A 27518-nucleotide genomic window follows, 5' to 3' on the forward strand; every position below is an offset into this window, starting at 1 on the left:
TAGATTACAGGGCATGGAGTAGAATTGACTTTGACCTCTCATTGCAACAGCTGAACAGCTCCCAACCTATCCTAAATTCCAATCCTGAGATAGCAGCCAAGGAATATACATTCTGGCTAAGCTTGATCTTTATTAATGCAGCACAGATCATGCAGGGATCAGGCAAGAGGAAGAATCCCTCTGCTCCAAGGTTTTTGGCTGCACTGAGACTAGAAAAACAACATTGTAGGAGATTAGAAAGACAATGAAGGTCACAGAATGATGATCTAGAAAAGGAAAACTACAAATTAGTATAGTCCAAATACAAAACCCTTTTTTATCAACAAAAAAGGTGTTTTTTTCACAAAACAAATTAAAAGGGCCCAAAACATTTCTAAAGAATTATTTCAAGTGGTAAATAAACCTATTACATTACTGAGAAAAAATAATTAAATGAGCAGTCAATCTTTCTGCGATAGCATTGCAAATACATTTAGGGATAAAGTCAACAACATATATTGTCAAATTGAGGCTGCAACTTCAAATGATTCTAGTGATGAAAGTCCTAGAGTCATATTAGCACACTTTGGGGACGATTCCGATCCTGGAAAAATATTCCCCGTACGAATCATATCTGGATTTTTTACCGTACGAATCGTACAAGTCCCGTACAAACTGGCAAGTACGATTCGTATGTTAAAAAGTCCATACGAATCGCATTGGGTAAATTCCCCGACACGTCGTCGGGTCGGAAAAGGTGTCCAACACGTCCCCGGCCATTTTTACGTACGAATCTGAAAACTGAAGTCCGAGCGCGCAAGTACGATTCATACCGTCCGTTCGATTGTACAACCGTATGGTAAAAAGACCGTCCGGAGCGAACTCCTATAGCAACCATGGAGACGTCCAAACAGGTGCCCGGTACGTGCCGTCCCCCCCAGCCCCCCGTATGTACACGCCGTCCCACCCAGCCACCCATATGTACGCGCCGTCCCCCCCAGCCCCCCGTATGAACATGCCATCCCCCCAGCCCCCCATATGTACGCGCCGTCCCCCCCAGCCCCCCATCGGTACGGTGCGGACCCCCACCTGTGTATGTACGGCGCGTACCCCCACCCCCGTCGGTACGGTGCAGACCCCCACCCGTGTATGTACGGCGTGTACCCCCACCCCCGTCGGTACGGTGCGGACCCCCACCCGTGTATGTACAGCGCGTACCCCCACCCCTGTCGGTATGATGCAGACCCCCAGCGCTACGCAGGGGGGTGGGGGGGGCGGGGGGGACAGCGCATCCATCCACGGGGGGTGGGGGGTTGGCGCATCCATCCGCGGGGGGGCTGGGGGGAGTACGGCGCGTCCATCCACAGGGGGGCTGGGGGGGATGGCGCATCCATCCGTGGGGGGGCTGGGGGGGGACGGCGCGTACAGGGCCCCCTATACCGCTCGCATTGCGGCGTACTTCGCTTTTCCGGCACTTTTTGGGTGCCGTAAAAATATTGCCATCCGGACTGCTGTCGGTACGAATCGTACTTGCTGGGACGTAAAAACATGCCTAACTCCGTCCGGACGTCACGTCCGCGGTGTTCCGGATCACATTCGTATGTATTTTGCAGTCGTCGGTGTTTTTTCCGACTCGTACGGAAATGGTGTTTCCGTGCGAATCGTACTTGCAAGTTTGTATGGTGTTTTTACCAGGTACGAGTCGGACAGAGAAAACGCTCCAACCAACGGTTCATACCCGGTTTTTCCAGGATCGGAATCGGCCCCAATGTGTTTTCCAATTACTCTCATGTCACCAGTGAACAGGTAGAAAAATTGATTCTAGCGGCAAATTTGGGTCCCCATTGTACCTGTGTTCTCCCTCTACTCTTAAAATCATTTCCAGGAGGATAGTTACTAATCTTACCAACATTTTTGATGCCATGTTTACTTCCGCAGTTTTTCCCAATATATGGAAAAATGCCTCAATTTTACCACTCCTAAAAAAAACGGTTCTTTATGCAACCAATGCTAATAACTGCTGCCCACTATCTTGCTTGCCTGCGAAATTAGCGGAGAAATATATGAACCAACAGCTGGCTCAATATATTCATGATAATAGTTTGCTCGATCCCACTCAATTTGGCTTCCACTCAGAACACAGCACTGAGACTGCGCTGATTGAAGCAACCAAGGAGATTACGGCACTGATGGATAAGGGCTGGGCTGCTTCCCTAATGCTCCTCGACTTGTCTGTGACCTTTGACATGGTAGATCATAGATTGCTGAGACAGCGTCTAAAAATGTTGGGTATTAATGATTCAGCCTGTTCACTGCCCACCTCCTTTCTGGCTGACATAACACAGTTGGTAGCTCTGGTTCATTTTAAATCAGCCCCTTATGCGTTACCCTGTGCGATTCCACAGGGATCTTCCCATAGTCCAACGTTATTTAACATTTACGTGTCTGAACTGGCAACCTTAATTAAAAAATTTGGATGACACACAGATTGTGGTCTCAGCTACGCTTCCTGGACTGTATGCATAAAATAAGTACCTGTATGAGTAAACATTGCCTAAAGCTCAATCTGATAAAACAGAGGTAATTTTATTTGACAGTCTCTCGCCAACTTGGGACCCCACTTGGTGGCCGGTCAAGCTAGGTGATCTTCCTTGACCATTAGCCAAGGCGAAAAATCTGGGGGGCTGATGGACAACAAACTGACATGCGTACATCAAATAAATGCAACAGTCTCTTCTTTCTTTATAATTAGGAAAATTATGTAAATACTCCCTTATCTATCGGCTAATACCAGGAAGACTGTTATGACTGCATTGGAGCTATCTAAATTAGATTTTTGCAATGCTTTGTATTTGAATATTCAAAGTCAACACCTGAAAAAGTTGCAGATGACACAAAATGCAGCCGCTAGAGTCTTGCTGGATCTGCAAAAATTTCAGTCAGTTTCTAGAGAAATTCGAAAATTGCATTGGCTCCCAGTGGTGAGCCGGATTAAGGTCAAGCCTTTATGTCTGGCTTACAAAGCTTTAAATAATACAGGCCCAATCTTTCTTAAAAATCTCTGTAGCTGGTATCCACCAAGTAGACCTCTTTGGTCCACTGGAGCTAAATATATGATTGTCCTCAGATTTCCAAAAACTATTTGGGGTGGACAAATCCTGAGCTATGGAACAGTAAATCTGTGGAACATTGCTCCCCTACATATTAGATCAACGCATTCATTGATCTTCTTTAGGAAGGAGCTTAAAGGGTGGCTTTTCCAGAACTAGTCCACTGTTCCAGTTGTGTTCTTTTTGAGCTTCAGTTCCAAGACACCTTAGGGTATTCATGTTCTTAGCAAGTTGAAATAACAAAACATAAGTTGTGGGAGTTGCGGCCAGAGGTGAAGGTAACTAAACATTTAGGAGTACATTTTGATACGGCTCTAGCTTTTCATCCACATGTAATGGCAGTAGCAGGGACCCACTTCAGCCTCAATAAATCTTTGAAAAAATTCTTTGATTTGATACCACTCTCTGATAGGAAATCAGTGGCAGTGGCCTTAATCCTTTCGCGTTTGGATTATTGCAACAGCCTCCTGGCAGGAGCAAATAAATCAACCTTGAAAAGAGTCCAAGTGGTTCAACATGCAGCAGCACGATTAGTACTAAAGCTTCCTTGTAGGTCCTCGGCATCAACAGCTTTGAATGCACTTCATTGGCTCCCACTCCACATAAGAATACTTTTTTAAATCCTCTTAATTACTTTTAGAGCCTCCCTCAAATTAGGACCAAAGTACCTCTCGGAGAGATTCACTCCCTATATTACATCAAGAACCCTCAGGTCCTCATCAGCCAACCACCTTAAACCTCCTACCTTTAGATGTAAAACTAAAGGAGGAAATACAGTGGCTGTTCTGGGAATTAAGGCATGGAACAAGTTGCCTATCCATCTGAGACTGCAAAGAAATGAAACCCAATTCAGGAAATTGTTGAAAACATGGATATTCAGCTCTACAGACTATTTATGTCAGTCCCTAATCTAGTTGCCCTGAGAACCACCTCTAACCAGCGCCAGGATGCTCCTTTCAGAGTGGCAGTCACCGCTTTATAAATAACTTCATTACATTACATAGTAGCATTAATGCAAATTATCCAAACTTACTTCAGAACTAAATAATTCAGTCCAGAGGTAGATCTCATAATGGATATTTCCAAATGGATAGTCTCTGTGTGCATTGAAGAGTATACTTTATATAGCTATATTAAAATCAAATATGTGCAATTTTTAAGACAAACTTTGGTCAGATTTCATAAATAGTGTTTGGTTACCTATTACATTTCGCTGCATAAAAACTAGTTTTGATGAGGCTCGCTGTAACAGTGAGAGGTCACACAGCTGATGATCCATGCACAGAAGCTGCAGAGCGTGGTCCCTCGATCTTCAGGGTGCACAGCTGCATAATATAGAACCCCTTCTGTATCTGTAGCACTCTGTATAATACAGTTTCATAAAGTTACTACTTTGACTGCAATTACTATGTTTATAGTTGTCAGGCATGAAAACTGCTCTCATTTGTCAACAATACTGCTTTCTTTTCCAAAAGTGTTGCTGTTTTTAATACTTTTTTTATCAATGAAAGTACACAGCAAAAGAATGACGCAAAAAGAAAAATTATGGAGCTGACCACAAGGATTACATTGTCTGTCTTCCTAATGCAAACATGTCAAGGCATGGGTGTGGTAATGGGACCTACATTAGTTGAATTATTACAATCTGCTTGATGTCCAGGTGCTTGTGTTGAAGCCTGACCTGCTGGAAATTATGAAGGTTGCGGTTGACATGCATAGACATCAGTTCATACTTTCAAATAACTCTCCTTTATGCTCTGTTTGCCTGTTTGGAATAAGATCTGAGGTCAATCTAGGACTTGTAGTCTCCCTTCAGAAATGACAAAAATTGGACCAACATTGGCCCATCCATACGTACCTTTGGTCCATCCAGATAAAAATTCCTGGAACCGGGCTGAGATAAAGCATCACTTTTTGTTGTTGTTTTTACAGTGTTTTATTTAGTATGAACTTGACCCGCAATCGGGTATCAGAGCGCTTTACATACCACCAGTTACATTACATGAGGGCACGCATTAAATTTTTTGTTTGTTAGGCATGGAAGATTAAGTGATTAGCCCAGAATCACAGGATGTTCAGCGTCATTGCAGAGACTCGAACCCGGTTCCCCAAATTCGGGGTCGACCACCCTAGCCATTAAGCCAACTCCTCTCCCAAGTGTTCACTTTTGGGAGAAGGAAGAGAGCAAAATGAACAATTGCTGCTGTACACAGTGGGGAACGTCATCTCGCACTTCTGTCTGAGATGTTATTTATTTTCCAGAGATGTCTGGAAACAATACAAAGTTTTTCACAGGAGTAAAATGATGAGCCAACCAGACTGTCTGAAACATTTGAATCTGGATGATGTAATAATTTTGATTGACAAGATGGTGTTGCCTGGATCTCCGAATACTGATATGCTAGATGATGTTACCTCCAGCTTGTTGAACACCTTCTGGACCTGGCTGATATGAACCGAGCTTCTATTGATGCTTGGGAACCTGGAGCAGATGTCTGTGCATTTCCTTCTGGCAAGAAGCAAACCTAAAGAACATTGATGAAGCCATAATGATCTTCACTGTTAAAGCTGCTGACACCTCCAGAATGAATTTCTCAGCCTTCCCAGGGTTTCTAATGAGATAGACACAGCTCATTGGAACCCTCTCTGCTACTCTCCAGAGATAGGAGGTTGACTGGCCAAGAACCTTGCAATTTAAAGAGCGGCTCAGCCAATTGGTGACTCTACTTGATGATAGGTACACTCCCTCTCTATACCACTTTATAATATAGTTATTTCCTTCATGGACTGTGCTGCTGTTGTGGTAGTCGAAACAAAATAGGGGCATATTCTCAAGGAGTTATCAGCTTTTTATCGCAGCCAAAGTCGCAATAAATTTATCGCTCCATTCACAAGCTGGTGCTCACAGCCCATATCACCAGTTTCCCCGCAATAGGAGCCTCCAAAAACATCGCCACAGATGAGCCCGGCAACTATCACTAATGAGATGCAGAGTAGGCGTTCCTGTGCAAAAAGCCGTGACAACACCACTCCGCAACATTCCCAACAACCAGCCAGATCGGCGATAAGATCTCAAAACTGGCAATAAGGTGCGTTAGCAACATGAATCCAACACTTGCTCTGACCTGGTGTAAAGTCAGACGACAACCTGCACCAGAAAAGGGAGCCCAGCTCACAGCCACACCTGAAGAACAACAGATGCCAAAGAGACACTGACCATGCATGCTGGAGCCCCAAGACGGCAACAACACCCACCACCACCACACCCAGGACCCCACCACCACCCCGGGCCCAACTTCGAGCACCCCCCACACCCCCGGACAAAGATATGTCGCATCAACGTTACGAAATCATGAACAAAACAAATAGCCTGATGTTGCACAATTACAACACCTAACATACATGTGTGGTCAGAAAGAGGAGAATCATACATTCATCTTAGAATTTCCAAATAATTTGTTTCATTCACAATAAACACAAAACAACTATTCTGAAGAGTCATGGCAGGTCTTCTCAGGACAATATGTAAGTCAGAGCCTGCAAGACAAAATCCTGCATTAGATGGTGTTTCATGCGCTCAGCAAAGGATAGAGAGAGAGAGCGAAAGAGAGCGAGAGACAGAGATAGAGAGAAAGACAGAGAGAGAGAGAGGGAGAGAGCAAGAGAGAGAAAGACAGAGAAAGAGAGATATTATACAAGGAGCGCATGGCCAATCGGGCTCTTGGCTCATACATGCCAACTGTTATGTGTGTATCGCTATTGGTACACACTAAGTCCAAGGCCTAGCATCAATTGCAATGCGAAGGCTACATCACATTTAAAAAATGCAAGCAGTAGTCAGACTAATATTCGGTATGAAAGCTCCTTTGTCCCAATACACAAGGCGGAAGGACATCTAAACCTACGACCTTGGTTTTGAATCAGCTGGCACCCCCTGCGAGAGATACCATACCAGATCTTGACGATTCCCACACCATCAACAGCGCTAATGAAAGACCAACTTGTCCACACCCCACACACACTTGTTCCTGCTTGAGGTACACCTGCATGGGATGCCCTTGACACATAAGTAAAAAAAAACATATGTCCAAACGCTGCACACAAATATGACTCATTGCTCAGAGCTATGGCATATCATTCACATAAGTGCCGCCGGTCAGATGAGTGCCAGTGCTACGAGACCAACAAACGTAATGGCAGGCAATCCCGGGCACATGCACAACCCCTGCCACGTGGAACTGTACCGTGCACGAATGCTGCGGCTGTTGGGATCACTGCCACTGCCAGTGTTGCGCATCAGATACCGACTGAGTTTCAGTCTTGCATACGTCACCTGCGTCCAGCCCTGGTTCCACCGTCGATCATGCACATTTGAGTGGCCCATGGAGGTCTGCCTATCAAACACAATGGTAGCTGAACTGGATTATGACTTGTGTGTGCGCCCCCAGTTGGCTCACGAACAGGAGTGTAACCAGGATAACCGTGCGTGAGATGCCTTGATCTTTGGCGTATGTGCTGGCAGCCACAACTGATTGTCACCCACAGCAAAGGTCCCCACACCTTCTTGCATCTTGGAGGAATGGTCACATATCCCTCAGTGGACATGTCTGCCTTCGCCTGGACTCAGAATGCATGTGCGTGGACCTACATGTGTGCACACACACCTGTGCAAGGTGTTGCAGTCCCATGGGCGGAGCTGCACAGCGTCGTTTGGCAACGTTCCCAATTTGGACATACTGCTGGGGGGAGAGTACACACATGGCAATGTAGAATGACATGGGACATTGTAGGACCCTTTCACCTGCTCACTGTCAGCACAGCAAACAGTTGGCGCAGTCCGTTAGTACAGCACTATGCAGATCCCATGGGCTGTGAGTTGTGTCCACTGACACAGGGCAATGAGCAGACGCTAAACATCACATGACTCATCCAGCAAGGCAAGATGGGCTGAGCGCGTTGCCATCTGTAATGATTTGTGTTCATTTTTGCCTCCCCATTTCTTGCACCTCGACATGTTCCTATGCTGCCTGTTAGTGTCTGAAGCATTGGTCTGCATGTTGTGCCTCTTGCCTTGCCCATACTGACATGCACATGCTAATAAAGTCTACGCAACTTCACTAGTGTTCAACTGTGATGAGTTTTGAATAGAATAACAAATCATGCGCCTCAATGAACATTGTCCGTACACAGGGAGGGACTGACTGACGCCCGTACAATGGGGGTGGGTCCCTATTGACAGCTCCACCTCTGTGAGCCAGACATTGTGGTTGGGATAGTTGCTGGCTGACTTGTACACTTACGTGTCTTCAGCAATGTGAGTATGGCGTCCAACTTCTTGCCATGTAGATCAATGTAATCCATCAAAACAGACTGTGTCCACACAGATGTGTGTGAGTAGGTATGCAAAGAGATGTTCTGTTGTCGCATTGATGTCATTTACCAGGGTGTCTCTTTTAGTGCAATCAATGTCCCTACATTCATCCATACATTTATTCTTGAGTGAACATAGACATGTCACCTCTGTGTGATTTGGAATGTTTTATTCACATTCTGGGGAATGTCGAAGCTGTAGCAGTACATGGCCATGCCAAGCCCACATTACATGGTTGTCCAGTGGTGGGCCAACCAGAGTCCTTGGGGGAATGAAAAGTTAACCTGAAGAGGAAGAGTTAAGTCCACAGCTGGATTGATGTGTCATTGGTAACCAGGGCAGCTATGGAAGTCCCTGTCGGGGTCCAGGTGAATGTCGCAGAGTGTTTCGGGGGACAGTGGGAGGTGTTACTCCAGGGTATGATGCATAGGGATGAACCAGGCAGGGACAGGCCATATGGCGGGGATGGATGCTACTACCTCAATCCTCCCAGTCATTACCCTCCACATCTTACTCCTCTGAGGTGTCCTCTGTGTCAGGTGTGTGTGGTGGTATTATGGCTGCATCACTGTGTGCCACTGACACATCAGGGTGCGAAGGTGATAGGGCTGCATCACTGTGTACCACTGACACATCAGGGGGCATAGATGTGTGTGTCAAAGTTCATGCAGCAGTTATCTGTGACAGGCTCAGTGACAGCAATGGCAAGATGAGAAACTGCAAGGCATGGAAGATCACAGCTACATCTAGCTGGTGTTCAGCCGTGGCAGCAATACTTCCAGCCTGCATCGGCTCCATGGTCTCCTTTGTCCTCCGCATCTGTGCCAACTCTGTGCTGTCATAGCTGGGGCCTGTCTGATTGGACAGTTCTTGAATCCGAGTAATGGCCCCAGCGATGTCAGCCAAGGATTGTTGGAGAGCATGGTGCCGACAGTGGGTGTCCGTTCGGGACTGGAAGTGGTCCCTGATGGGACTCAGACACCCACGTATGGCATTAAATTTGGCTGCCACGAGGTCGAACCCCACCCACAGCTGATCAGCCATCTCCTCCTGGCACCCTAACACACGGTGTTGGAATTCCATGTGTTGGTAGTGGTGGTCCTGGGAGCCAGCCGTGGTAGTGTGTGTTTCCTGCTGTGTGGTCTGTGCAGGGGGTGGGGTCACATCGATGCAGTTGGGCTGCCCTGCTCCTGGGGGTGGGGTGTGGATGCTGTGCATTAGTCGTTGGAGGGTGTCTGAGCCAATGTGCAGGGTGTCCTCTGCATCATCACTGAAGAGATGTGTGGTCTGCTCTGCAGGAGGTGTTGATTGTCCCTCTACAATGTAAAGGGGAGATGCAGGTTAACAGTGTGTCCCATATATGTTGATGCATTGTAGATGTTTACATACAGACTGCATGACAATGTACATTGTGACTGTTTTGGTGAAGCTGGCTATTTGATGGGAGACAGTGGACATTTCGACTACATGACGGATGTGTGGTTGTACTTGTATATTATCATCTCACAGTGTCATGCAATGCTAGATGTGATTGGCCAGTTTCTACGCACATGTGGCACCAGTTGTGTCCTCTGTCTTGTGGTGTAAGTGTTGCACTTTGTACCACATTGTCATCAATGTTGATGTGCTGTGATTGCTATGTGAGTGTGCTGCATTGTAAGAAAGTCGCCCCTGCAGCTCTGATTTAGCAGACCCTTATCCTTTTGAGGTCATGTGCCTTTGACTTGTGTGCTTTTGGGGTGCTGGGATGTTTGCGAATTTGGGTCATTTGTGCTCCTGGACAGATTTTGTACTCTTGTGCATTGTTTGTCTGCAGATGTGTCTTTGACGTCATGGGTTGTAGGTGCACGTGGATGTGTCAGAGAGTGACATGCTCCTTTACGGATGTGGTCCGCACTCAGCCACCTCAATGTCGTCTTGTGCACCATGTCATGTATTTTGACTGCAGCCATGCTATCGGTCATGCAGTGTCACTTGCATTTTCAGTGTGGCTCACAGAGCCGCTGCTTTTCTGGATTAAGCACATGTGCATGGGTAGTTTGTGGCATTGGTGAAATGACGGGGGTCCCATTTGTGCACATAGTGTACGGGGGCCTACTCAGTGTTTCTATGTGTGCTGCAGTGTGCCAAGGGTATCAGTGACATGTTCCACAATCATTGTGTATGTGCAGTGTGCTATACATGATTGTGCTTGTGTGCCATTGTGCCCATCTCCCTCGATCCCCCCAGTCCCTGGTCGTTACTCACCCTGTTGCTATTGGGTCAGGTCACATCGAGCTGTGTCCAGACCCCCAACTCCTGCCACTGTCTCCACACTGATGACTGTGGCCATGATCTCCTCCCGCTCATCCAGCTCCTCCTGTGGCGCAGGACTTCCACCTCCAGTCGCCTTTGCTGCCCTCCTGTTGGCAGCGAGTTTCTGTTTGATTTGGCTTTGCACATCATGCCAGCGCCTCTTGACCTCCTCCATTGACCCCCTCGACACTCCAACTGCATTCACGTTGTTGACGATGGACTGCCATATTTCCGTTTGTGTTGCCAATGATGCAGTGGAGGTGACGAACAGTTGTTGATGGTGTTCTATCACCTCCGTGACGATGATTCGGTCTTCCTGCGGACTGAACCCCGTCTTCCTCTTCCTCTTCTCCTTTCCCTTCCCTGAACATGGGGTTCCTGGCTGGACCTCCGTGGGGCTTGTGGGGTTCGGGTTGTCCTCTGCACTTGGTCCGGGTGCATCTATGGTGCTACGCAGTTTGCTTTGGTTTTGGTGGGGTTTTTTTTGTTGCATTTATAGTGCATTTTCCCCCATGACGCATGGGAATTGCAGGCCTGTCACTGGTTGTCGCTGATTTTTGTATCGCGATTTGGGGCATCGCAACTTTTTTCCCGTTTTTCCCGTTCGTGTTTCGCATTTCTTTTTGGTGTCGCGTTAATTTTTAGGAGGTCATTTGGCGCGTTATCCTGCTACTATCGCATGGTGCCGCCGGGTTGGGAATACAACATTAACACGGTGTTATTTTGTCGCGATAGACTGTGATGTTAAGAGCTGGTTAAGATAATTTTGCGATGGTTATCACACGTTCTTGAGAATATGCCCCTTAATTTTTAAATGCTTCCAGAAAAGTAGCCGCAGTTATGCGGGACTATTGTGAATTCCAAATTTTGCGAAATGCTAATTGTGGTTAGCTAGCGATTGCACCCAATGTATTATTTGCAAACATTTATTAGCGTACATACTAACAAATCAATTTTCTAATTATTTCCTGGCAGCGATTCTTTGTAGATGAACAATTCATAGAGTATAAGTCACCATAAAAAACCTTTTAAGAATATTAAAAAGTGATCAACATGGCTCAATGAGATGGAGACTTGCTCTTGAGTCTTGATATCTTCTTTGATCTTCAAATCTGAATGGCATTTTATGATTTATAAGGGAATTATTTGCATACCATTAATTTGGGTAATAATCAAACATTATTTACAGCAATTAGACACAGCAAAGCAGCATTTCATGATAAATGTGGAAACAGATTAGACACTATGATGAGGTCATGCATGGAAGTTTTACAGTCCGCAATTTAAAATAATTTTATAAGGGATGTATAGTTATGAAATTAAAAAATGTAAACAGACATTCATCTCCAAGGCAAATTTTGCACTCATTAAAGTTTCAGGCTTTGGGAGGGAGAATAAATACAAATAACATTGAATACAAAAATGACATTATGAGACATACGCCCAGATTCTGAACACTGTCATACACCACAAACGAAGCCTCCTGATAGGCTGCAGTGCGTTGCGTGACAGGGAGAGCGCAGGAGAGAGCCATATTCACAGAAAAATGGCACTCTCCTCCCCTCTCCCTAGCTCTGTAGCTGATTGCAGCAGCCATGCACCAGGCACATACCTTAGCGCCATAGCACTAGGGTGCAAGCCTGAGTCTAGCATAGGTCTTGTAGAGGAAGGGTACCCTTCCTGTACAAAATACTATGACTAGACATGTCCAAAAGCATTTCCTACTCTGTATGTGTTCTGTGCAGTGCAGCACACATGCAAAATCAGAAAAGTACAGAGAACTGTAAACATTTCTCCATTTAATGCCTGCTTTTCACCCATATTAGTTTTTGGCTCTAAACCCTTTCCACTAATGTTAGTGAATAGGGTTTAGTGTCGAAAGGCGTGGGTGGCTGCATGGAACTTACATGTACCACCCATGCAACACCCCTCTAATGCAAAGTAATGCAAAGAAGCGTTTGTGCTGCTTTGCATTACTTTACCAAACAAACTAACCCATATATTCATTTGTGTTGGTTTGTGAATCCCAAAACGGGTTTATAGTTGGGCTGGCGTTAAAAAACATAATGCTAAACCTTTGAGAATCTGGGCCTAAATTCAATACTGACATTGAAATGCTTTGCAAATTGCATAGAAAAGTGAGCACAAAAAGGTGTTCACACAAGGACATGTATCAAAAGCATTGACACGTTCCAGACTGATCTTGATAGAGGGCAACCCTTCGAGAAGTGAAAGCTCCTAATGAGAGAAGCTTCCTATGCCACTCACAGTTGTGGGTATTTAACAAAAGAGACAGACGGCGTTCGAAGGACCAGTATATGCCACTCCCAACATTTCATTCACAATTTGCCACCTATTTGTTGGCATTGCAGTACTAATCTTTTATTTTGCAAATGCAAATAAAAGAATCCAAAGAAAGCTGTTTCATGCGGATCATGATCTTTGCATGTGCAGCTTATTGGAAAGATTTGCAAAAACAATCTATTTTCGTAAATATTGATATGGCACTTTTGTAAACATTTCCTGTCACCAGCCTATTTGTACTAGACAGATGCATACATTCGACATAACACAACGTTTTGGCTAGGTAATATTTTTGGCTCTGTCCAAACAACGCGTTGTTATAGCAACCACATCAAACGTGCATCTATGTCATGATATATGGTGTATTTGTCTTAATTATTCTCTCAACAAAGATATGCAGACGGAAACACGAGCACGGACATATAGAAAAACAAACATAGGCTTATGAAAACTGAGATACTTGCAAACACTCCCTTCTCTCTTTTTTTGCTCATGACTTTTCAGACTTGAGTTTCATTCCTTCTTTCACAAAGCCATACTTGCAGTGTCAGTGAAATGTCATTGGAAAGTACATAAAGTGTTTTTTCTGCTCTGTGAATAAACTCCCATCTATCATATTTTGTTATAGCTCTGTGATTTAGGTAACTATTCCTGACAAGAATGCAAATTGCCTTATGAAAAATGAGTTTAAAAAGAGAGCTAAGATAGCTGGGCATTTTTCCAAGCATACATTTATATATAATCATTAGTAAGCGTTACACCTGGCAGGAAGCTTCAGCAAAGCCAAACAGAAATGTCCTCTGCACTGCACTAAATGAGTGCATGCATTTAAATGTTGGAATAAATTTACAAAGTTTGCTACAGTGTGCATTTATGGAAGAGAGATTTGCAGCACTTTGTCAAATTGTTTTCCCATAAAGAATCCAAAGAAGAATGCATCATTCAGTGATGCATACTCAAATATACCTACATAGATATTGTGCTCTTTTTGAAGAATTGTTTCAGATCTTTACTGCAGACCATATAACATTTAAAGTAAGCAACACACAGGCATTCTTCGAACCATATTGTAAGGCTGTACATTTGTAATTCCAAAACGCATTTTCTGAGCTCTAGAGATTATATAATAAATTCCAAGATTCTCAACAAATCTAATGAGAGATTCGCCTATCAGAATGTTTTTCATGGATGCTAAAATATATGAAAACAACTGCATCTACAATTGCTGAGTGGGACTGGAAATAACCTAATCTTAGTGAATTCGTATATCACATCAACATTTATGACCTCTACAATTATATGCTTTAAATAGATCATTTAAGACGTTATTATATTTAAGCCTTTTTTTTCCAAATTACTTTTGCGTTTACATTTACTGTAAAACCACATGTACAATATTTTGTGTTGTGTTTTAATTTATAGTCATTTCAAAACTCTTCAGTCTATTTGGGATATTAAGTTACTGGAAAGAGGGCATTATGAACCTTCAAAGAAGCAAAAGCCTGTTGCAAAACAAAGTTTTATAAGCAAATATGTGAACCCTTCCAATGTTTTAGCTCTTGAACAGTTGTGCTGAGTTCTCTCCGCTGTTTACGGAAGAGTTATTGATCACATCTCAACAACTGCAAAATGTTTGCAGTAAGCTATACACTCTTGGCATTTTAACATGTTTTTCAATTAAACCCTTGACAAGTGCTGTTTTTTTATTGGTGCTTTTTGTTAGACCTGGCATCATTGGCGTGGGTTTTCCCTGTATGCTTTGCCTTTTGCCTCCTATGTTTTGGTGTGTGTTGGTCTTCCTTTTTCTGGTCTAGATGCTTTGGCCACTTTGGCCACTGCTGTTCAGTGCCAAGGTGCAAGTGCTGCCTCTGTAAATGGTTGTTATGGATTGGTGCTTCCATTATTGGCACATTTGGTTTACTATTAAGTCCCTGGTACAGTGCACTGTGTGGGCCCAGAGCCTGTAAAACAAATGCTGCTAGTGGGCTTGCAGCACTGATTGTGCCACCCGCACAAGCAGCCTTTCAAAGGTAAACCTGCCACTGCCTTGTTTGTGTGCAGTCTAGTACTGCCATGTAAACTGGGCAAGGGCCGTTACTTGCCAGGCCCTAACCTTCCATTTTCTTACATATAACTCACCCCTAAAGTAGGCCCAAGGTACCCCTGTGGGCAGGGTGCAGTGTATGTGAAAGGTAGGACATGTACATCCACACACAACACCTTTGAATTCTCCAATTGAGGGAACTAAAGGCTACAGGGTATTCAAGGTGAGCTGGCCTCCAAATCTATCATGGACACACGAAAAGAAGCTACCCTGAATGAATAGTCATTGAAAATGTGACCATATCCTTTCACAGCGCTGAGCACTGAGTCAGTGGAGTGCTAAGCATCTCAAAAAATGTAAAGGACTGTCCTTACACACCACCAGGTGTCATGCTTCATCATTGGCAGTCCTTGCTCTCTAAAAAACGCGTTTGATAGAGAGAGGGCATACACCTGGTGACAGGGAGGCACATCTAGAAATTTAAGTGGGGGCCTGTGAGTGAGTAATTTTAAAACAGCTGTCCTTCCAAGATGGCTGCTTAATACTCTTGTTTTTTAGTCCTTGCACGCAGGTTTATGACTATTTGATACATGTCCTAATCGTTTTTCAGATTTTGAACCTTGTGTGTGTAGTACAACCATTGAATATACCTATTTGGTTTTGATTTTATTTCCTAGAGTTGTATGCAACAGAATCTAACATGTTTACTGTAATATGCATGGACAATATGAACGTTACAATATGGCCGCCATACTTTATAGTTATTTTTTCATTATCATTGTGTCCGTTGTTTATGTTGTGGATTCTATGTGTATATGGTTTGGGCTGTTGACTGGCTTCTTACGGGTGAGCAAGGCTTCATTGCCGAAATGCGTAACGTAGAAGCGGATTTAATAATTCTGAACTGAAATTTGCATGCATGTCCTGAGAGTGCATTATTTCGCAATGCCAAGGAACTTTATGGAATTTATGAGCCGGGTGCCCTTCAGGCACATGCACCACCTTTCAAGGGTCTCTGGTCTGGAGTGGAGCATTCGTGGCTTGATATATATATGTAAGGATCCAAATACAGAAGTATCATGTAAAGACACTGTGGACAGATTGGGCATAGATATGTGTGGAAGCAGCGTAACGGATATCAAAAAGAAATCTAACTTTGTCCCGCTACTACTAAGGGATGCAATTGACCTGTACTCTGAAAGAGTCATCAAAGACTTAAAACAAATTTCAATAGAATCTAATAAAAAATATGGAATGAACACTTCTGACAAGGAAAGAGATTACACAAGAATCATGGACAAAATAAAGAAAAGAACAGACATAGTAATAAGACAATCAGATAAAGGAAATCTAGTCCTTTGGCCCCTTAACAAATACAACGACAAAGCCAACTTACAGCTAAGAGACACAGAATGCTATCAACATATACCACAGACTAATCTTTTGGAGGTGAAAAATAAATACCATAAGAAATTATCGAGATAGAGGGATATGAGGCTTGAGACAGAAGGAGAATTTCAATACCTCAGAGTAAACAATCCTGTTACACCTGTGTTGTACCTTATTCCGAAGGTGCACAAAGATATGCTATTCCCCCCAGGTAGACCGATAATTTCAGCAATTAGGAGTCTCTTCGAGACTACATCTAGATACATAGATTACTTCCTGCAAGATCTTGTAAAGGCATTACCATCCTATATCCAGGACACAGGGATTTTTCGAGAAAGCTGCATAAATTCCACTCGGAGGTGGCAGATCTCTTGATAATTCTAGATGTAGCCCCGTTATACACAAGTATTTCACACCAAGATGGCCTAAGGGCACTTAGACACTTCTTGGGATCTAGACCAATAAATGTTTATCAATATTTAGAAATGCTGATAAAAATTGCCGAATTATGTCCCAAAAATAATTTCTTCCTTTATGGAAATGATACCTAGAGGCATCCATGGGCCACAGCCAAGGGCACCTTCTAGCTATGCGAACTTACACATGGGCTGGTGGGAGGAGCAGGTGCTGATGGTCAACTTCAAAACAGAATGGCAAGATAACATCAAGGTTTGGTGTTGTTTTATCGATGACTTATTTATCATATGGAGAGGGGCACCAGAGAAAGTGAGAGATTTTATAGCAGCCCTAAATAACAATGAGCTAAATCTAACTTTTACTAGTACCAATAAGGAATCCGAAGTAGACTTTTTAGATCTAGAGGTTTATATTAAAGAAGGTACACTGCACACAAAAACTTAAACGTAGTATCTCCTATGCTGAATTGCTTCGTATGAAGAGAAACAGTTGCGAGGCCAGCTCTTTAGAACAAGCGCAAACTGAAGTGACATTACTATTCATAGAAGGAGGCTACAGTCAAAGAGTACGAAAACAAGCATTAGATAAAGTGGATGGGAGACAGAGAGAAGACATCTTGTTTAAAAAATGAGGGAAACAAAAGGAGATACACCACAGGAATTGAGGATGATAACCGGGTACAATGCCTACCATGTCAGAGTGAGAGACTGCATTAGTAGGCATTGGCACCTTGTAAAAGGGGATCCGGTGTTGAGTGCCCTGGTCCCGCGGATACCCCTCATCACTTTCAGATGAGCCACTTCGATGAGGCAACAATTGGTGAGAAATAGCCCAGAGGTTAACGAGACAGAGAGCAAGCAGACGGCAAACACAGGTTTTTATAAATGTTCTAAGTGCAAGGCGTGCAAGCACGGAATGAACAAAAAGGAAATCCAATTGCCATTCTTTAACAAACCTTGGAAGATCCCTTGTTTTTATAACTGTAAAAGTGATTTTGTTATTTATGTCCTCCAATGCACCTGCCCTAAATATTATGTCGGGAGGACAATTCACATGGTTCATGTTAGGGTCCTGCAGCATCTGCGAGCAGTGAAAAACAGAGAGAAAACATATCCTGTAGCCCGCCACATTATTGATGTCCACGCAGGTAGAATAGAAGAACTGACATATTTTGTAGTAGACTCAGTCCCCAAAAGCAGAAGAGGTGTAATCCGTGAGGGCAAGCTTAGGCAGCTAGAATCTCGATATATACTAATGTTTGATTGCAAAACATCTAGAGGGCTAAACTCTGATGAAGATTTGCATGTCCACCTTGAGTGAGTTCTATATGATGGTTATTAATCAAATACAAAGAAATGAAACCCAGAAGCGAAGATGTGAAATTTATATGATGCATGCCAAACATGCTTGTTTTTTCAATTTGATGTTTTTCAAATAACTGATCACAGCGGTGAAAAAATCTTTTATGTAAAATCTTTTATGTAAGAAACCTAATTTTCAGAATTAGGTCCTTTTGTCCTCCATTACCTTCAGAAGTACACGATGTAGCCAGCCCTATGAAAGTTGAGCAAAGATAACATCTATGTGAGGATACCAACTTTATCACTAATCGGATAGTATACCATACTGATAGACAGTGTTGTATAGCTAATCAAAAGCACTTGCATTTTATCAAATTTTAGAAGTACTCCTATTGCCCTATAATAGCACTTTAATTTGCGAAGTTGTACGGAAGCACTGGCACTTTAATTTTACACGAGACCACTACTTGTAAATTAGCATTAAGCAGTAATAGCTTGGTCCGTGTGTTTTTTATTGCTGTCATGGCAAAAGCACTTGCACTTTATTTTTGCATTTTGCATGAAAACACACACACTTTAGCAGTATAAGATAAAGGGAAAAAAGCACTTCTCATGGAACATACACTGTGTCTCAATATCAGTAATAATCTGGTTCTCCACTTGGAAGAGACAGTGTTTGGCACCCAACATTCAGTGCATTACTTTGATATATTTGCACAACTTGAGGCAACAGTAGTGTTGAGAACTTTATTGACAATTTGAGCAATTGCACTTTATATATAAGAGATGAGGCAATTGCAGTTTTACACCCAAAAGACAGGTGGCTATGAGCATAACCGTAGATCCCAGTGTTAGGTACATAAAAGATTTGGTTTTACACATTATTTCTTTGGACACGTATAGATCATTACTTTACACATTAACTATGAATTCACACTTTGGTTACACCACACATTAAAAAATGTAAAATGTAAAAACAATAGAAAATAGAAAAATAAAAAAATGGAAATAAAGTGTAACTATATGAATGATAATGATAACAAACTTGTGTAAATAATGCAGGAATTGTGATATTGAAATCTGTTGATTGTAAAACATCTCCTGTATATTTTGTTAGTATGTTGTCTATGTCCACTAGACCGCATGATAGATCGTTTTTTGAATCACTTTAAAAGTCACTACAGGAAATCAGCTCGCTGTGTGAACAAGGCAGGGGATCCTGCTGAAACGCGTTGCAGTCCTGATATTTGCTAAATAAAAAAGCTTACTTGATCACTCGAACGGCGGTGTCAGAGTCTGGTTTGATGACTGTATGTGCTGGAAGTGTCTGAGGATATATATATATATATTCACTGAAAAAAACCATAGGTTTCAGGGGCGTTATAGTTAGCTGGACAGTTCATTCGTACAAAACCCTAGAAATTCCCCTGTTATAGTTAGTTCAGCTAACTATAACTCGCGCCCCTGCAATGCACTGCTGATGACATCACATATTACATCACTCATGACATGGTCAGTGACATCACTGATGACATCACTGATGACATCTCAAATCACATCACTGATGACATCATCCAGTGTCTGTATGTTTCTGTAAAGTTTAAATGTGTTTATTATATATAGGGAAAGGCCTATGGAAGAATGAGTGGGTGTATAAGTGTGTGAATGGATGATTTAGTAGGTGCGTGACTGACTCTATAAGTAAGTCATTAAACGTATCTTACTGCAGACTACTGACTAAACTGTGTGAATGTCTGTATCTGTCTGTCTGTTGGTGTATAAGCGGCTGCATGGTTTTGTGAATACCTATATGAGTGTCTATATGAGTTATTGATTGGTTGTCTGAGTATCTGTATGGGTGCCTGAGTGTTTGTGTGGGTGGGGTGTGTGTGACTCTGTGCATAGATGTGTGAGTGGGTGATTCTATGGGTGAATGGTTTTAAAAGTGCATTTGTGATGGACTGTATGGTTGGGTGAGTGTATGTATGGGTGTGTTAGTGATTGAATGTCTCAATGGTACATGTGTGAATAACTACATATGTGAAAGGCAGTATACATGTGTGTAAGAGTATATAACTGGCTATATGTGAGAGTGTGTGATTGTGAGAGTGGTTGTATGGATGAGTGTGTACTTGTATCAGTAATTGTATGAGAGCATAAGAATGTGGTAGTATTTTTATGAGTGAGTGAACTTGTGTGTGTATAACTGCATAGGTGAGTAAATGGGAGTGTGATTAATTATTTGCATGACTTACTAGGTGTGTGTGTGACGAATACAAGCCCCAGCTAGGCCCGCAAGAGACAAGGGTTCGCTCTTCTGTAACGATATCTATAAGGAAGTTGGCACGGAAACTGCAAAGTACAAAAACAACGTTTATTAACCCTTAAGGGTGGTCCTACAATCCACACAACACTCTTCAGTATTGCAAGGAGTAGCACAAAGAACTTGCATACACAGTCCCCTTTTATACACAACAGAGGGGCTCATGAGTGGGTGGATACCACATGAAGTCGAAGAACATTACCATTTAGGGTCATTCTCGATACCAAATTAATACATGGGCGGAGCTAACACACTCCTTGAGCCCGCGAAAACACATGGTCAAGCAAAGCTAATTATAACAGATGTGGTCAAGTCTGGGCATGCGCCAGATGGACAAGAGAGCTATTTATAACTGTTGCTAGGCAGATTACAAGAGCAACTAACACAGAGGTCGGACTCTCCTCGTGGTGAGCACATGGCAGCATGTCAATACAAAATGGAGTCCGGACTTCGGCCAACATAATGAGGAAAACACGATAAAAGGGAAACACTAATGTTTTCAGTGAATGCTTAATCACATTCTGCCTTAATTTACAACAGACGACCCTTTCAGCATTTACTGAAGACATCCGGTTTCCAAGAATAATCATCGTATATGTCAATTATCATCATTCCTTTAACCTCTTTAGCTAGACCCTTCTGGCGGGCAACATCGGCAATAGCTTTCTTATCTGGAATGCAAAATGAAATGCATACGGAACAGCACAATGGTCCACATTGAATACACATACAGAGAAGGAACAGAATTGCTACAATAATGCAGAGACCAGTTAAGACCTTCCATCCCCAGGCAGTAACCAACGCCCAAAACCATCCAGAAAAGGACCAAGTGCCGTTTTCCGTGTGGATTTCAGCTGCTATTTTATGCAGCTTATTAATGGCGTTATAAACGGATGGCGTATGATCAGGGATGAACACACAGCAGCTACTTCCAATAATTTTACAGGCTCCTCCTCGATCAGCTAGCATCACATCCAATACCATACGATTCTGTAATGCAACAATCCTGGTAATCTGTAATTCTTCCGTAAGATTCCCAAGAGCAGCAGCAGTCTGATTAGTCACAGCTTCTACCACTCTTGTTAATCTCCGGATCTTCCTACTATTCAAAGCAGCTCCAACAAAGAAAAACAGTCCTAAGTTGAAATCAATATACTGTTGCAAGCTAGTATCAGTTTGATCCACCTCATTAACAGATAGAGTACGTTTATATCTATTTACAGTCACATTATTCAGCAATTTCAAATCCTTATGATATGACGCGGGTGCTAGAAATACAGGAGGTAATAGGAATGATACATAGCATACCCCAGACCACCCGGCCGGCAAACGGTAATAACCTTTATTTCCACATACGAAATAGGTATTATGGGATGCTAGGAAGGTGCTGTTGTTCAGCCCATCGATGTTTAATACGGTTATACAATCACTGACACCAACAGGGATAAAACCCACACTCTGGACGCACAGGTCCGCTTGGGCTTGTGCCACTTGGATTACAAATTTTTCCTTCCCCACAGTGTCTCTGGTATTCGTGAAGATATAGGGAATGGATTCATTGTCCGGTCGGTACTCTTCCCATTCCCAAATTGTCCCATTCGCTTGTGGATATCCATTCTTGTCCTGATGGCATTCTTTATTAAGTCTGAAAAGCAATCGTCCCACTGTCGGTTTTCGAGTGGCAAACAACAGAGTGTACCATGCTCTACAAGAGCCATTGTGAGAGAAAGGAAGGGGTATGAATGGCGTACCTCCTTTCTTCTGATGGGCTGGCATCATCCCACATATCCAACAGTTCGTAGCATTTGTAGCAACGTGGGTGTGATGCAGCATCTGAATGAAAGTGTTATTCAAATAGGATTGTCGATGCTTCAACTCTTGGTATGGCAATGTGTAAAAGTAGTGCTCCGCCGGCACTGGAGTCGTCAACACAAGTGTCTCTCGGGCAGGAGTTGCCTCCTCCACAAACCATGTGGTTATACCAACGATAGCTACTGTTAGCATGAACCCCAATGCACAAAGAATTTTCTTCTTCTCCATGTCAAAGGAAACAATACCCTGATATCTTCCTGTAACTAAAAAGGTCTGTCAGAACTCTTCCCCTTGGGCAGCGGTTGATTTCTTCACCAGCGGGCCAAGACGGGTGTGGCTACACTAATGCAGGGCTGATCCCCCCCCCTTGCCTCATCGGCTCTCCGTTTCACTAACCCAAGGGCCGTTCTGACAGTATGTCCCGGTACTGGAAACCTCACTTCCTTGGTCGCAGATGATATCGCCTTCCTCCAGAAGTCGTGTGGTCCGAAAAGAGCTCCTCAGTGTCGTTTGGCTCTGCAGCACGGCCTGTCTCTGCTGCTAGGATGTCTCGTTGATCGGTCAGCACGGCAGACTCCACCAATCCGGGCGGTACCTTTCGACAGTGCAAGGAATGGATCCAATTCTTCTTGTTCGAGACTCGCACAGCCGTCCTCGTTGCAAGAAGAACTTGCTCAGGTCCGACCCATCTCGGCTCCAAACTGTTCGTTCTGTCGAAAACCTTCAGCATGACATGATCCCCAGGCCGGAGACCATGTCCTTCGCCAGTAGACCGATCAGGGAGCGCCTCTCGGACCTGTTGATGAATAGAAACCAAGTTATCCGTTAACTGTGCCAGATAATCACTCATCATCACACAAGGTACATCATACACAGCCTTAGGTCTTGGTGGACCCCAAATATTCATTGGGCGTCCAAATACAATCTCATAAGGTGTAAGGCCGGTTCGGGAGTGTGGCACCGACCTAATTGACAATAACGCCAGTGGCAAAGCGTCTGGCCAAGTCAAAGACGTTGAAGCTTGAATTTTGGCGATCTTAAGCTTCAGTGTACCATTATATTTCTCGACTAGTCCTGCAGACTGAGGGTGGAACACGGCGTGGAACTTCTGGGTGATGCCTAGGCCCTTCAAGACATACTTTATAACATCTGCTACAAAGTGAGGGCCATTATCACTCCACAGAAGTCTACAGACGCCGTATCGGGGGAAAAACTCTTTCAGCAATAGCTTTGCTGTAGTCATTGCAGTATTGTCTTTCGCAGGGTACGCCTCGACCCATTTACTAAAGGCGCAAACCACTACTAGAACATACTTCAAATTGTTACAGCGCTCAAGCTGGATGTAATCCATCTGCAGAACCTCAAAGGGTGCAGTGGGTGTCGCAAATCCTCCTGCTGGAGTTCGCGTGCCTTTCCCTGGGTTATACTTCAGGCAGATCATACAGGTCTGCACCACCCTCTTTGCCGTGCTAGCAATCTCTGGATGCTCCCAGACTTGGGTAAGCAATTTCACAATTGCGGAAGCTCCAACATGTGCTAGCCCATGTGCCATCTGGACCATAGGTTGTACAAAAGCCGTGGGTAATTTCCATCTATCCATCTGCTTATTTCTCCAGCAACCCTCGTCATCCAGTTCTCCTTCGCTAGCCCATTGTTCCCGCTCTTTGTCAGAAGCGGTCTTTTGTATTTCTCGCACTTCCTCCTTCGCATCATGCCATCTCTCCACCTGTGACTTCACTACATACATGGCAGTAGTACCGGGCTGCATCGCAGTCTCCCGTGCTACTCGATCCGCTAACGCATTCCCTTCTCCAACCTTATCAACTACTTTCCTATGGGCACTACACTTAACAATGGCAATTTTCTTTGGGTATGTCAATGCAGTTAAAAGATTGTGGACTAACTCCCCATGCATTATCTGCACCCCATGTGACGTTAGAAACCCTCTCTCCTTCCAGAGTAGGCCGAAATCGTGCGCTACTCCGAAGGCATAGCGGCTGTCTGTACATTCACGCACAATCCTGTACTGAGCTCACACGCTCGTGTTAACGCTATCAGTTCCGCTGCTTGGGCTGATTTCTGTGGTATGCGTGCTGTCTCCACTACCGTCTGTAACGTGGTAATTGCATATGCTGCTGAAGTCGTACCATCTGGTAGCTTCAGGCATGATCCATCCACCCACAACTCTCCATCTACATCTGAAAAGGGCGTATCCTGGAGATCAATACGACCCTTTGTTTGTTCCTCAGTCACAAGAATACAATCATGCGCTTTCTGCGCCTCAGGCTGTGTCTCGGGGTATGGCAACAATGTGGCCGGGTTTAATGTCACGCACCTTTTTAACGTAATGTGAGGAGCTAGAAGCGTCAACTCATATCCCGTTAAACGGGCACTGGTCAAATGCTGCGTCTTTGTTTGATTAAGCAGGGCATCCACAGCATGGGGAACTAACACCAACAGTTTATGGGACAATACAATTCCTTCACTCTGCCGTATTGACACAGCTGTCGCCGCAACCGAGCGAAAACACCCCGGCAATGCTCGGGCGACAGGATCAAGTACAGCCGAAAAGTATGCACAAGGGCGCTGCTTATCACCATGCATCTGTACTAAAACTGATAATGCACATCCATCTTTCTCATGCACATACAACGAAAAGGGTTTTGCATAATCAGGGGTCCCTAATACTGGTGCTGAACAAAGGGCCTGTCTCAATTGCTGAAAAGCCGCATCACACTCATCTGACCAAGGGATTGGGATAGGCGTATCTTTTGTCAAGAGGGCTAGTAATGGCTTAGCCGTGTGTGAAAACCCCAATATCCACTGTCTACAAAAAGAAACAAGACCCAAAAATGCACGCACATCCTTCTGCGTGGATGGCCTTGGTGTGTCCAAGATTACTTGGATACGATCTGGTGTGAGTGCACGCCCCTCCTTAGACAAAAGGTGACCCAAATAAGTCACCTTTGGTCTACAGAATTGCAATTTCTTCCTAGAGACCTTGTGATTGTGGGATGCTAAAAAGGAAAGTAAGGCTATCGTGCTTTTCTCGCACAACTCCAGGGTGTCAGCCGCCAACAGGATGTCATCGACATATTGAATGAGGGCGACCCCCTCGAGTAAAACAAAGGAATCCAACTGTCGCTTCAAAGCCTGACTATAAATACTAGGGCTTTCTGTATAGCCTTGGGGAATTCTACAAAAACGATAAGATCTATTGTTTAATGTGAACCCAAAAAGAAATCGGCTATCAGGGTGAATGGGAATAGAAAAGAAGGCATTTTTCAAATCAATCACTGAGAACACGGTCGCCGTAGGCGGGACCAAGGTAAGCAACGTCGTGATATCGGAAACCACCGGGTACTGAGGTATCACGATCTTGTTTACCTCCCTCAAATCAATTATGAACCGATAGACCTTTGCATCCGTGTCCTTTTTCAGAATAGGGAGAATCGGACTGTTACAGATATTATAGGGAACTTCTTCCACTACTCCTACTGCGATCAAATCCTGCACAATCTGTATGAGAGCTTCCTCGCCCTCCTGGGAAATACGATACTGTGGGAGGCGTGGTAGCACCGCCCCCTCCTGGACACTAATGTGGACCGGAGGAATCACCATTTGTCCGACATCTGTGTCTGAAGTCGCCCATAAAGCTTGGGGGAGGGTAGCCAACAACGCATCCTCTGAGATCGTACACATCCGCCCAGATCGGGGGTAGTTGTCATTTAGAATCACCCTCACACCCTCAGGGGAACACCGAATTGTAGCCCTAAAGTACTTTAACATATCAAGGCCCATAATGTTATCCGGTGTGTACGGAGCAAGCAGAAACGGACAAGGCGCAGAAAAACAATCAACTTTAAATGCAAGGGGCTGTGAAAGAGGGCTTCGGGAAAGTGTACCGTCAAACCCTACCGATGTAACTATTGAGCCGGATGGGGGAGCCCCCGGAACCAAGTACCTAGACAATGCACTACGTGTCGCTCCTGTATCCACTAGGAACTGATCAGTAGAACCTAAAACCTCAGCCGATACATAAGGACCCGTCTGATCGACCGGCACCTCAACTGATTCGGACCCCCATCCTACGCATTCCTATGCATGCTGAGAATCATGATATCCTGAGCGATCGATGTCCGATACATGATACTGATGCTGGCGATCGAAAACGTTTGAGCTATCTCGGTGCTGCCCAGCAGTGTCGAAACGGACACTATCGTTAGAATTCCCTCTAAAGTTCGAGAAGCCCCCTCTACCTCTCTGGCCACCCGCAGTGTGCCCCTGCCGTGAAGCACGCAATGCTGGGCACTCCCTGGCCCAATGGCCCAACTGCTTACAGTACGCACATTGGTTCTTATTCAAATCAGATCGGCCCGAAGGGGGACCATAAGATCCGCCCCTTCCCCTATTATTATTACCCCGGCGGGGCGGGCCATATACTTGTGCTAACATCACTTTGGTTTTGAGATCTTTCGATTTCTTCTCCTCCTGGCCCTTCGCCTCGTGCTCCTGACGCTCATAATACTGAGCGATGGTCAGAAGGGCCGTCGGTGTCGCGGAGGACCAAGAACTCTCACTCGCTTTTAACCGGGCCGCAACTGCCGGCAGCAGATTGGCCACATATTTGTCCGCGAAAAGGTGGCGGCCTGTGTCGTCGGTAAGCGACTGGCCACTAAAGTCATGGAACGTTTCTTCGAAGCGCGTGAAGAAATCTGCAACTGACTCATCAACTTTCTGCTTACATGCCGCTAACATATTCCAGTCAATCTTTTTAGGGGGGATAATCGTCTTCAACTTAGTCACAATAGCCGCAGGGAGATCTAGAATATTCTGGGGTGGTTTCTGTGCGGGCTTCCGTTCCCTATCCTCATCCTCAAGCTCAGACCACCGGGCCTTAAAAGCAACTGCATCATCCACCTTTCGGACAGACCGCCACGTGTCCGGTGGTAGAATAAGGCCAAAGAACAGATCTATATCCGCTAAGGTCATAATGCAAGAATTCAAGGCCCCCTCGACTTCTTCATAGAAGGCCGCTGGATTCTTGCGGGGGTCAGGCAATGCATTCTTTAACGCCATAACATCGGCCCTATGCCAAGGAGTATAAACCCAATTATACACAAAATATCCCCTAGCATCGGCGGAGTTAATGTCCGAGCTAGTCCCTGCTCCT

This window comes from Triturus cristatus, chromosome 5_2 (assembly GCF_964204655.1).
Source record: "Triturus cristatus chromosome 5_2, aTriCri1.1, whole genome shotgun sequence".
In the NCBI taxonomy this organism is placed as follows: Eukaryota; Metazoa; Chordata; class Amphibia; order Caudata; family Salamandridae; genus Triturus; species Triturus cristatus.